Raw genomic sequence first — 12,038 nt, 5'->3', positions numbered from 1 at the left:
GAACATAACGTCTTTTCTTCTCGCTTTCTTTCCGTTACTGTAGTCAGTCTTTGACATTTCATTCGCACACTCACGTCCTCCATTTTTCTCTCCTGTTTCAAATTTGTATCCCACAACGCCTTGCATGAACAGGGAAAGCGCACCACATCATGCATGACATAGTATCTTGAATTGCATCATGGTGAAGCAGGAAAAAATAGTGGAGAATTTAGAGCCACATGGCCTTAAATTCATTAATTGTTCTATTAAAAATAAACTAATAAAATTGGAAGTCTGTGATTCAAATTCAGTAGCTTTCGGTCACTAAACAAAAATAATTGTATGTCAGGGAAAATTCTTTTTATGACCTATAGGGGAGAGTGGGGTAAGATGAGCCACTTTTTACATTTTTCATCATAACTACATGTTAAAGCCATTTTTGCTTCCAGTCTACACACCATACCAAATTTCAAAGTGTACTGTTACTATCTGAGCAAAACATAATTGATAAGCACTTATGGTTAGAGTGATATTACCTCTTGAAAAAAAAATGTCAAGTGGCTCAACTTACCCCATGCACGGGGTAAGATGAGCCACTGTGTGGGGTAAATTGAGCCAACACAAAACATGTTAGGTTAACAAAGTAAACAACTTTTATTATTAGAAATGCAATCAATGAATCAAGTCAAGTCAATCAAGTGGGGGATAGGGCCGTTGCATAGAGAAGGGGAGATGAAGAGAGAGGTGATAGAACGAGGGATAGAACGAGATGGGATAGGGAGGGATAGATAGATGGATAGAGAGAGATATGCGTAGATAGATAGAAAGAGGGATGGTTAGAGAGGGAATGAGATATATACTATATTATAGAAATTACTAAAACAGTAGAACAGTGCCAAAAAAATCTTATTTCTTTCAGTAGGTTAAAACATTGCTAAAACATGCAGCAATCATTCCATCAATCATTCAATCATTTCATCATTATTCAATGTTCCAAGCGTTCAAATGGCAAGGGAACACCATTTGCCTCTCCCTCCGTGCTGTCCCCCCAACAGTAAAGGGGCGGGGCAATTTTTTCACAATATCCTGTCTTGACAGGACAGCCTCATCTTTCTCTTTGAAGACAAAGGTTGGCTTTCTTGCAGAGCCATGGCATGACCGGCTTCTTTTGAGAAATCTTGCCTCTATTTCGAAGACATCCAATTTGATTATCTGGCCAATGAAGAAATGCACTTTCTTCTTCCCCGTGTATTTTGCCACAACATAATCCCCCACATCTAACAACTGGTCTTCCTCATCTGATGTCATATATATATATATATATATATATATATATATATATATATATATATATATATATATATATATATGTGTGTGTGTGTCATATATGACCAGTAAATGTGAAAACTTAAGTGTCATCCATATTGGGTAAGCGCTCAGCCACCAATGGGGTAAGTTGAGCCAGTGGCTCAACTTGCCCCACATCTAATGGCTCATCTTACCCCATGGCCACCATTTTGTAGAAAAATGCTAATAAAGGGGATTAGGTTAATCAAAATTATTTTTATTAGCATTCATATCATAGCTTAGAAAGCCACTAACTTAACCCTAATGTGTCTAAATATTATTCTACTTTTGTCTTCTCTAAATCATCTTCACTGTGGACAAACATGGAATTGACTTAGAAAGCACAAAAACACATTTTTATAAATATCTCCCTCACCTAGTTTGACATGTGGTGCTCCTCTCCACAAGTGTAAGTAAATGGTCCCGGCCCCCTTTGAATGTGGTCACATGGTCAGATTTGTTTACTGTTTCTTAGAAACAGGGGGTGGCTCATCTTACCCCCTGGCTCATCTTACCCCGCTCTCCCCTACTTGAAAAATCTGAAAGGCGGTCTAGCTTTAAAACATTCAGAACCAACTCCAACAGTCAAAACATCGAAAAGGTTACGGAGGCTACAATGATAGAATGTGAAGCAGGGTGTTGGTTTGGAAAAAGAAAACAATAACAAGGAGCGAGGAGCGTAGCGGAGAAGAGGTACCATGAACACCAGGTCCAGGTGTTCCCAATAACAGGTCAGCCACACCTACTGGGCATCTGCAACATACAGTAACAGGGGCGGGGTCATCACAAGGCCACAAGTCGTGTCAGTAAGTCGTGACAGTCATGACCTTTATACGGCAAATCTCAACCAGGTCAATGTATTCAAACGCACACGTTTCTTTTCAGCGACGTGGGGATTAATTGATGACACGTCAAAACAGAAAAAAAAACAGGAAGTGTGGCAAATGTAAAGGATTGTTGGTGGAAGAAAATCATGACGGAATGCAACAGATGGGAGAAAATTTTAATTTAGTAAGAAAAACAGTGCTTCAGGGATCTATACACACACTGACAACTGGTTCTGATATTAAATTGGAGAGTTTAAAAAAAACTCCACACGCAGGATAGGACACACTCATTAAAAGACTGATTAAGTCAAATTCAAGTGTTATTCAGTCTGTAATCATGCCGTGTATTCAAGTAGAGCCAGGAGGATAAACTCTTTCATTCAAAAACACACAAAACAGGAGGCTTTCTAACGAGTCGTCGACTGTTTTCACAAGAAATCCGGACAAATTCCAACAAACAAGAGGGACATGCCCTGGATACCGGATCCAAATGGAGTGAAAGGAAAAGGAACCCTGTTTAACTTTTCACACAAACTGAACCCCGTGTCCAAAATCGCTCCCTACTCACTATAGAGGGCACTATATAGCGAGGACGCCATTTTGTAGTGCTGTCCGAAACCTTAGTGAGGATTATTTACACCCTATATAGTGCACTCAAAGTATCCCACAATGCATCATGAAAAGTAGTGTACAACGATGGTCACTAACCAAACCAATATATCCCATCATGCATTGCGGTCGTGCTGAAAGAAATCAAATTAAAAGTCTCAAATTTGATTTAATAAAAGGCAGCGGCAAAGAAGATTCAAGTATTCAGCCTTGATTTTTTTTAAAAACTGAAAGATGCAGTATAATATGGTTTTATCGCAAAAACACACGCATGTATTTATTATTTTGAAACCCACCAGCCGACTGATCTGGCACGGTTTAATTGTGCGACAGTAATGACGTAAATAACGGCGCGGCGGACTAGTGTCCGAAAGTGTTTTTTCATTTTACCAATGAGCTCACTGTATAGTAATTCCCTATATAGTGAGTAGGGAGTAGTGAATGAGCGAGTGATTTTGGACACGGTGAGTCTTAGCAAGGCCTCTGCATGCTCTTGCGACAAGGCTTTCGCAGATAGCTTTTCGCAGACAGTTGTAATTTATCGTTGAGCGGGGAGTAATAGGCGTGCGCGATGTTATTCACCGCCACAACGCAAGGGGGCGCGAAGTCGCGAAATCGCTAGGAGTAGTTGGTGGGTGTGGTTAGTGGAGTGTTTATCCTCCGGTTACTTATAATGACTAGAACTGGAGTCGTATAGATGTACGTACTTCCTCACTTCCTCGATCAACCGCTCTTCGTGCTGCTCCATCTTCGCTCGTGTTTTTAAAAATGGCGGTCGTGAAAACAAACCAAACCGGGAAAGAAGGGAAGCGGAAGTGCGTGTACAGCGGATGTAGAGTGGACCAATCAGAGCCCTCTTGTCTGCAACGCTGTCTGCGAGGCTTCTGCGGTGGTCACAATTTTTGGGAGGTGCACGCAGAGCGTCTGCGAAGGTGGGGGGGCTACGCAGACACCATCTGCGACACCGTCTGCGAGGACTGCGTTGTCAGCATAAATTGGCCTTGAGTGTCACATTCAAATGTGACACCTCATCTCATCTCATTATCTCTAGCCGCTTTATCCTGTTCTACAGGGTCTCAGGTAAGCTGGAGCCTATCCCAGCTGACTACGGGCGAAAGGCGGGGTACACCCTGGACAAGTCGCCAGGTCATCACAGGGCTGACACATAGACACAGACAACCATTCACACCTACGGTCAATTTAGAGTCACCAGTTAACCTAACCTGCATGTCTTTGGACTGTGGGGGAAACCGGAGCACCCGGAGGAAACCCACGCGGACACGGGGAGAACATGCAAACTCCACACAGAAAGGCCCTCGCCGGCCACGGGGCTCGAACCCGGACCTTCTTGCTGTGAGGCGACAGCGCTAACCACTACACCACCGTGCTGCCCAAATGTGACACCATTAATGAAATTAATTTGCGATAATTATAGTTAGCAATCATGACTCTTGATTCGGTTTTGTATATAATATGAATCTATGCTTTTTATATTCATTTATTAATCTTCAGTAAGCACCAGGTTGGTGGATGAAGGGGCGGTAAATCCCGAGAGCACTTCGACTAAGGCGGGAACACCCTGAATCAGACACACAGTGCACACACATCCACACGTAGGTGCAATTTCGTGACTCCACTGATCAGGGTCCGCTTGTTCAAAACATGGTTCTTTTAACAAGTGGTTAAATCACTATTTAACATTATGCTAAATATAACCTAACGTTAAACTGTTGTTCAAAACTCTGTTAAAGTTATCCAAGTGGTTAAAGTTAACACACCTCCCAGCCTCCGTTATCTTTTAACCAAATGGTTATGTAAACATCAAAATGGCGTTTATCTTACAGGCAAACACTGCTGGCATGGTCCCGATTGTTAATGCACGCCGTCCAAAACAATTCAGACAAGGACCGAACGAGTTACTTTGACACAATCAGACAGAACTTCGACATCGGTACCAATTTGGTCGAGAATCTCTCCGTTATACAGTGGTGCTTGAAAGTTTGCAAATCCTTTAAAATTCTCTATATTTCTGCATAAATATGACCTAAAACATCATCAGATTTTCACACAAGTCCTAAAAGTAGATAAAGAGAACCCAGTTAAACAAATGAGACAAACAAATCTTATACTTAGTCATTTATTTATTGAGGAAAATGATCCAATATTACATATCTGTGAGTGGCAAAAGTATGTGAACCTCTAGGATTAGCAGTTAATTTGAAGGTGAAATTAGAGTCAGGTGTTTTCAATCAATGGGACGACAATCAGGTGTGAGTGGGCACCCTGTTTTATTTAAAGAACAGGGCTCTATCAAAGTCTGATCTTCACAACACACGTTTGTGGAACTGTATCAAGGCACGAACAAAGGAGATTCCTGAGGACCTCAGAAAAAGCGTTGTTGATGCTCATCAGGCTGGAAAAGATTACAAAACCATCTCTAAAGAGTTTGGACTCGACCAATCCACAGTCAGACAGATTGTGTACAAATGGAGGAAATTCAAGACCATTGTTACCCTCCCCAGGAGTGGTCGACCAACAAAGATCACTCCAAGAGCAAGGCGTGTAATAGTCGGTGAGGTCACAAAGGACCCCAGGGTAACTTCTAAGCAACTGAAGGCCTCTCCCACATTGGCTAATGTTAATGTTCATGAGTCCACCATCAGGAGAACACTGAACAACAATGGTGTGCATGGCAGGGTTGCAAGGAGAAAGCCACTGCTCTCCAGAAAGAATATTGCTGCTTGTCTGCAGTTTGCTAAAGATCACGTGGACAAGCCAGAAGGCTGTTGGAAAAATGTTTTGTGGACGGATGAGACCAAAATAAAACTTTTTGGTTGAAATGAGAAGTGAGAAATATTTCGACACCTGTCGCAGCTTGCATCTGTGTTAAGGTATATTTTAGCCATTCTTGCTTTGGAGCAGTGGGTGCGATGTAGGATCTTGAACTGTATAATGCTTAATTTGGCACAGGAAGTGTTGTCATTTACTCTTAGTAGAGCGCTCTCCCAAGTATCATTTTCCAGGTCCTCCCCCAGCTCATCCACCCAGTCTGCCCTGATCTTTGCCAGTGTTGTATTTTTAAAAGAGCTTATACAATCATTAATTCTTGAAATAAGTCTTTTAGGATAAAATGGGGATTTTAACAGATCATCTAAACCAGAAGGCGATGTTATGTATGGAAAGTTGGGATCATGATGTTGAAGGAAGTGGCAGACTTGGAAATATCGAAACAGACTAGACCGAGGGAGGCCAAATTTGTGCGATAAATCATCAAAGCTTGCAAAAATAGAGTTTATGTACATATCCTCAAAATTATGAATGCCACATCTCTGCCAAAGAGTAAATTCAGAGTCTAACCTAGCTGGGGGAAAAAGGTGATTATTGTGTATGGGACTTAGATGGAGAAGGTTTTTAAACCCAAAGTTACGTCTAAGTTGAACCCATACTGTATTTTGAGGGTGTTTATGACTATAGGACTATTAGTGTATTGTAAGATAGAGAGGGGAAGGCTGGAGGTGACCAGGGCTCTAAGAGAGGTGGAGACGCAAGATGCAGCTTCAAGGCTGCACCAGTCTGCATCAGGAGTATGGAGCCAATACATGATTTTTTGAACACTTGAGGACCAATAATAATGACACAAATTTGGAAGAGCTAAGCCACCTTGCTTTTTAGGCCTTTGTAACAATTCTAACCGTGTTCTGGGCTTCTTCCCATCCCATATAAATAAAATTAAAGCCTTATCAATAGACGTAAAAAAGGATTTAGGAAGATAAAGCGGGATACATTGAAACAGATAAAGAAACTTGGGGAGCACATTCATTTTGATACAATTCACTTTCCCTGCCAAGGACAGGTTAAGTGGTTTCCAATTCTTCAGGTCTAATTTGACTTTCTCGACTAGCAGACAGAAACTTTCTTGATAAACTTTTTGCATGTCCCTTGTGATATTAATGCCCAAGTATCTAAAGCCATTTTTAGACAGTTTGAATGGTAGAACACCATCCTGTATTTGAAGAGCCACATCATTAACAGGATAACATTCACTTTTACTGAAGTTCAGTTTATACCCAGAAAAAGCGCCAAATCTCCTCAGGGCGTGGATAATATGGGGAACGCATGCAACAGGGTCAGATATATACATTAATAAATCATCTGCATAAAGAGGTACTCTATGCTCTCCCCCCCCATGAATCCCGGTAATGGATGGTAATGTTTTGAGTCTAACAGATAAGGGCTCTATGGCCAAGGCAAACAGCAATGGACTGATTGGGCAGCCCTGACGGGTGCCCCTTAACAGCTGGAAATATTGTGAACGTTTACCGTTCGTGGTTACAGAAGCTTTGGGTGAGATGTATAAGAGTTTAAGCCATGAGATAAAATTAGGGCCATATCCGAATTTCTTTAAACATGCAAATAAATATCCCCATTCTACCCGATCAAATGCTTTCTCTGCGTCCAGCGCGATAACCACTTCGGGTACCGCGCTGGACACAGGAGAGTGAATAACATTCAGGAGCCGACGGATATTTGTAAATGAATGATGGCCTAAAATAAAACCAGTTTGGTCATCGGATATCACGCCTTGCATTGTGGTTTCTAGACGTACACTACCGTTCAAAAGTTTGGGGTCACCCAGACAATTTTGTGTTTTCCATGAAAAGTCACACTTTTATTTACCACCATAAGTTGTAAAATGAATAGAAAATATAGTCGAGACATTTTTCTGGCCATTTTGAGCATTTAATCGACCCCACAAATGTGATGCTCCAGAAACTCAATCTGCTCAAAGGAAGGTCAGTTTTATAGCTTCTCTAAAGAGCTCAACTGTTTTCAGCTGTGCTAACATGATTGTACAAGGGTTTTCTAATCATCCATTAGCCTTCTGAGGCAATGAGCAAACACATTGTACCATTAGAACACTGGAGTGAGAGTTGCTGGAAATGGGCCTCTATACACCTATGGAGATATTGCACCAAAAACCAGACATTTGCAGCTAGAATAGTCATTTACCACATTAGCAATGTATAGAGTGGATTTCTGATTAGTTTAAAGTGATCTTCATTGAAAACAACAGTGATTTTCTTTCAAAAATAAGGACATTTCAAAGTGACCCCAAACTTTTGAACGGTAGTGTAGGGCAAGGACTTTAGCCAGGATCTTCACATCAGAGTTTAGGAGGGAGATGGGACGATACGAGCCACATTCTGTCCTGTCTTTACCTGGCTTCAGTAGAAGGGTAATTGATGCTTCAGTCAATGTCTGTGGGAGTGACCCATGGGACAAAGAGTCATTAAACATATCAAGCAAAATTGTTAATAGTTTATCAGAGAACTTTTTAAAGAACTCTATGGGATACCCATCAGGGCCTGGCGCCTTGCCACTCTGCATGGCCTTTATTGCAGAAATGACTTACGATTTATTGGACGTTCAGCTTCAGTCCTATGAGCTGTTGTTACAGAAGGAGCTTGGAGGTTATTGAAGAAATGTTCCAAGTCAGAGCAATCATTTGTCACTTCTGATGTATACAGATTTGAATAAAAAGAGGCGAATGTTTCTTTAATTTCTTCTGGGTCAATAGTTAGTTCACCGTCATCTTTCCGTATTTGTTGAGAAGCTGAGCGACACTTAAGTTGGTGTGCTAATAAACGTCCAGCCTTGTCGCCATGCTCATAGATACACCCCGTGATTTTAATAGGAGACGTTCTGTTTTTTCGGTTGATAGCAAATTATAGACCCCTTTCACTGACGTCACCCGAAACCGGAAGTAAACAGACCCTGCGCCATTTTGGAAGACCAACAAACTCGTGATTAGGGGGAAATAACGGCAGCGGTATGTGAACCCACGAGAATAAAGTGGAGTGGCAAACGACTTAAACAAACAAATCTGAGCTGTTTTATTTATGATTTATTGGCCCAACAGTAGACTTGAAAGAAACCTGTGTGAGACTTGGCAAAAAACTGTGGATATAATGGATAAGTCTGTGCATGATCTGCGGACACTTTGAGGTAAGCAAACGCAAGAAATTCAGATTTAAAACATGCTAAATTGGCCCCAAGTTGATAACTGTATGAGGAGCAAGCCTCCCAGACTTCTACAATTTAATAATAATAATAATTTAGGATGGTTTGGGGCTTGCTCGCTGCTGCCAGGTTGGTTGTTGAGTAGCCTGACTGTTTTTTTTTTTCTTGCGTGTGGTATCATTGTTGACGCGAGGTTGTTTTTTGAACATGCCAATGCGGACACGATTTCCCCTGATGAGTTATGACTTCAGACGCGATGCGTGTGTGGAGGTGTGGAGTCCGCGTGATATGTGCGTAAGATAGGCTTCTCATGTGTTTGGAGATCCGCGCTCCGAGACAAGCGCAAGCACACACACACCCCAAGGGAAAAAAAGGGACCCCCCGAAAATATCGGCATAGTTCGAACACTGAGTGTAGGCACTGGGTGTAAACAACAAATAGTTTACAATGTCTGGGTAGCAAACAGATGGCAGAATTGGTGTCCGGTCCTCCTTATGTTTCCATTCTCCCTTGCCGCGAGTCTTATCATATGGGTCAAACCCATCAATCACAGCCAGTTTCTCCACATACCGTGCCCTTTCTGCAGCTGGTAATGTACTCACATAACCCGAATTATCAGCCATCGTGTCACTTTACTCTCGCTCGTACTTTGTTTTATATTGTGAGTGCATGTACTTGGTCTTCCAATAATGGCGCCTAACAAAATCTCATGGCGCGGTGACGTCATGTGAAAGGGGTCTATATTGTGTTTGGAGGTCCAGCTTCTTTTTGTAGAGCTCAGGGGAGGGAGAGATAGAGTACTGAGCATCCACCATAGATATGGCTTTAATAAGCTCCTCTTGCTTAATTCTCCTCATTTTATTTATTTTAGCTGGATATGATATAATCTCACCCCTAATTACAGCTTACAGAGCTTTCCCACAGGAACGAAGGGGAAATGTCATCTTTTTTGTTGGAATTTATAAAGTCATCTATTTTTTGGGATACCATTTCACAAAAGCTCTCATCGGCCAGGAGATCTCTGTCTAATTTCCATGAGGGGTGTTCTAATTGGTAAAGAGGAAATGCAAGCTCCATTAATACAGGGGCATGATCTGACTCTGTTATAGATGAATATTCAACTTTTTTGATAAAGGGGTCAATAAAAACATAGTCTATTCTACTATATGAGTGATGTACATTAGAAAAAAGAGAAGGACTTCATCTCATCTCATCTCATTATCTCTAGCCGCTTTATCCTTCTACAGGGTCGCAGGCAAGCTGGAGCCTATCCCAGCTGACTACGGGCGAAAGGCGGGGTACACCCTGGACAAGTCGCCAGGTCATCACAGGGCTGACACATAGACACAGACAACCATTCACACTCACATTCACACCTACGCTCAATTTAGAGTCACCAGTTAACCTAACCTGCATGTCTTTGGACTGTGGGGGAAACCGGAGCACCCGGAGGAAACCCACGCGGACACGGGGAGAACATGCAAACTCCGCACAGAAAGGCCCTCGCCGACCCCGGGGCTCAAACCCAGGACCTTCTTGCTGTGAGGCGACAGCGCTAACCACTACACCACCGTGCCGCCCCAGAGAAGGACTTACTTTGTGGAAATAAAAAACGCCAGGGGTCAACACTTCCTATCTGGTCAATAAAAACTGATAATAATCTGTCTTTTTTGGAAAGATTTGGAATTGGAGCGGCCAAGTACTGGATTCATCACACAGTTTAAATCTCCACCGAAAATCAGTTGGTGTGAATTCAGATCTGGAATTAATGACAGTGGGTTAGTGATAGCATTTAAAGCCATGTCGTAAATGCTATCGCAAAAAGCAGAGCTAGTTTCTGGACCAGAAAAAAAAATGTAAACAGAAGCTTTAAATACGAAGAACTGGACTCATTTTAATGCACAGCCACATCATGAATATGGCTCGTATTACACTGTCTGTAAAGTGATTTGATTACAGGTACAGAAATGACTGAAGCCATCTGGAACAGATGTTTGTACGAGCTGTCAGAACGGGTGTATCACTGGACACACCCAAAAATAATATGCATGTAATGCTGTCGAAATAATCTCTGATTAATTACCTGAATAAGACCAACCCTTCAATTACTTTTTTTAAGTGATGAGTTCTTAATTTCCATTCTTCCTGTCTCAAACCATTACATTTCTTTGATTCTCTCTCTCCCCATCTGTCTCTCTCTCTCCCCCTCTGTCACTTTCTTTCTCGCTCACTCTGTCTCTCCATCTCTGTCTCTCCCTCTCTCACTCTCTCCATCTGTCTCTCTCCCCTCGTCTCTTGCTGTCTCTCTTCCTCTCTATGTCTGTCTGTCTGTCTCCCTCCCTCTCTGTCTGTCTCCCCATCTTTCGCTCTCTGTCTCTCTCTCTCTCCCTGTCTGAGTTTCTCTTGCTGTCTCTCACTCTCTGTCTATCTGTCTGTCTCCGTCTCTCTCTCTCTCTATTGCAGTCTCTCTTTCTGTCTGCCTCCCACTCTCTGTCTCTCTGTCTGTCCCCCCCTTTTGCTCTCTCTCTCTCCCTGTCTGAGTCTCTCTTGCTGTCTCTCACTCTCTCCCTGTCTGAGTCTCTCTTGCTGTCTCTCACTCTGTCTGTCTCTGTCTCTCTTTCTTGCTATCTCTCTCTGTCTGTTTCTGTCTCTGTCTCTCTCTCTCGCCGTCTCTCTCTCTCTCCCGTCTGTCTCTCTCTGTCTGCCTGGCACAGTGCCGTTTGAGACAGAGGGGGAGGAGAGCCAGAGATCCGGCGAGCAGGTGGGCGGAAGGAGCGGAAGAGCAGGGGTGGGGAAAAAGAAAACTCACACAGATTCAAAAGGCTAATTCATGAGATGCTGCCAAATCCCGCTATTTTAATTCTATTTTTTTATTCCCCTCCTTTTTCTCCATCTCTGTCTTGTGCACAGTGTTCAGCACTGATGTTTTCCAGATTGCGCCATGTTCCCATCATCTACAGTTATCTCAAGTGCGTGTTCAGCAAAACCTCTCTCTCTCTCTCACACACACACACACGTGCGCGCACACACTCCTCCCTGCCTGCTTTCAATCTCTCGCTGTTTACACACATTGCAGTTTTTCCCACAATCCCTTGCATATCACAGTGACACACAAAGAGCGTGACCGGCTGAATGCTCACGCAGTCTCTCAGCACTTTCTGTCTCGTGCACAAGCATTTACTCTGTGATTCTTTATCATCGTCAAATAAACAACAAAAAAATTATACATTTACCAAAAGGCCCATCTGGATTAAA

This window comes from Neoarius graeffei, chromosome 20, assembly GCF_027579695.1.
Source record: "Neoarius graeffei isolate fNeoGra1 chromosome 20, fNeoGra1.pri, whole genome shotgun sequence".
In the NCBI taxonomy this organism is placed as follows: domain Eukaryota; kingdom Metazoa; phylum Chordata; class Actinopteri; order Siluriformes; family Ariidae; genus Neoarius; species Neoarius graeffei.
This window is presented reverse-complemented; position numbering follows the sequence as displayed.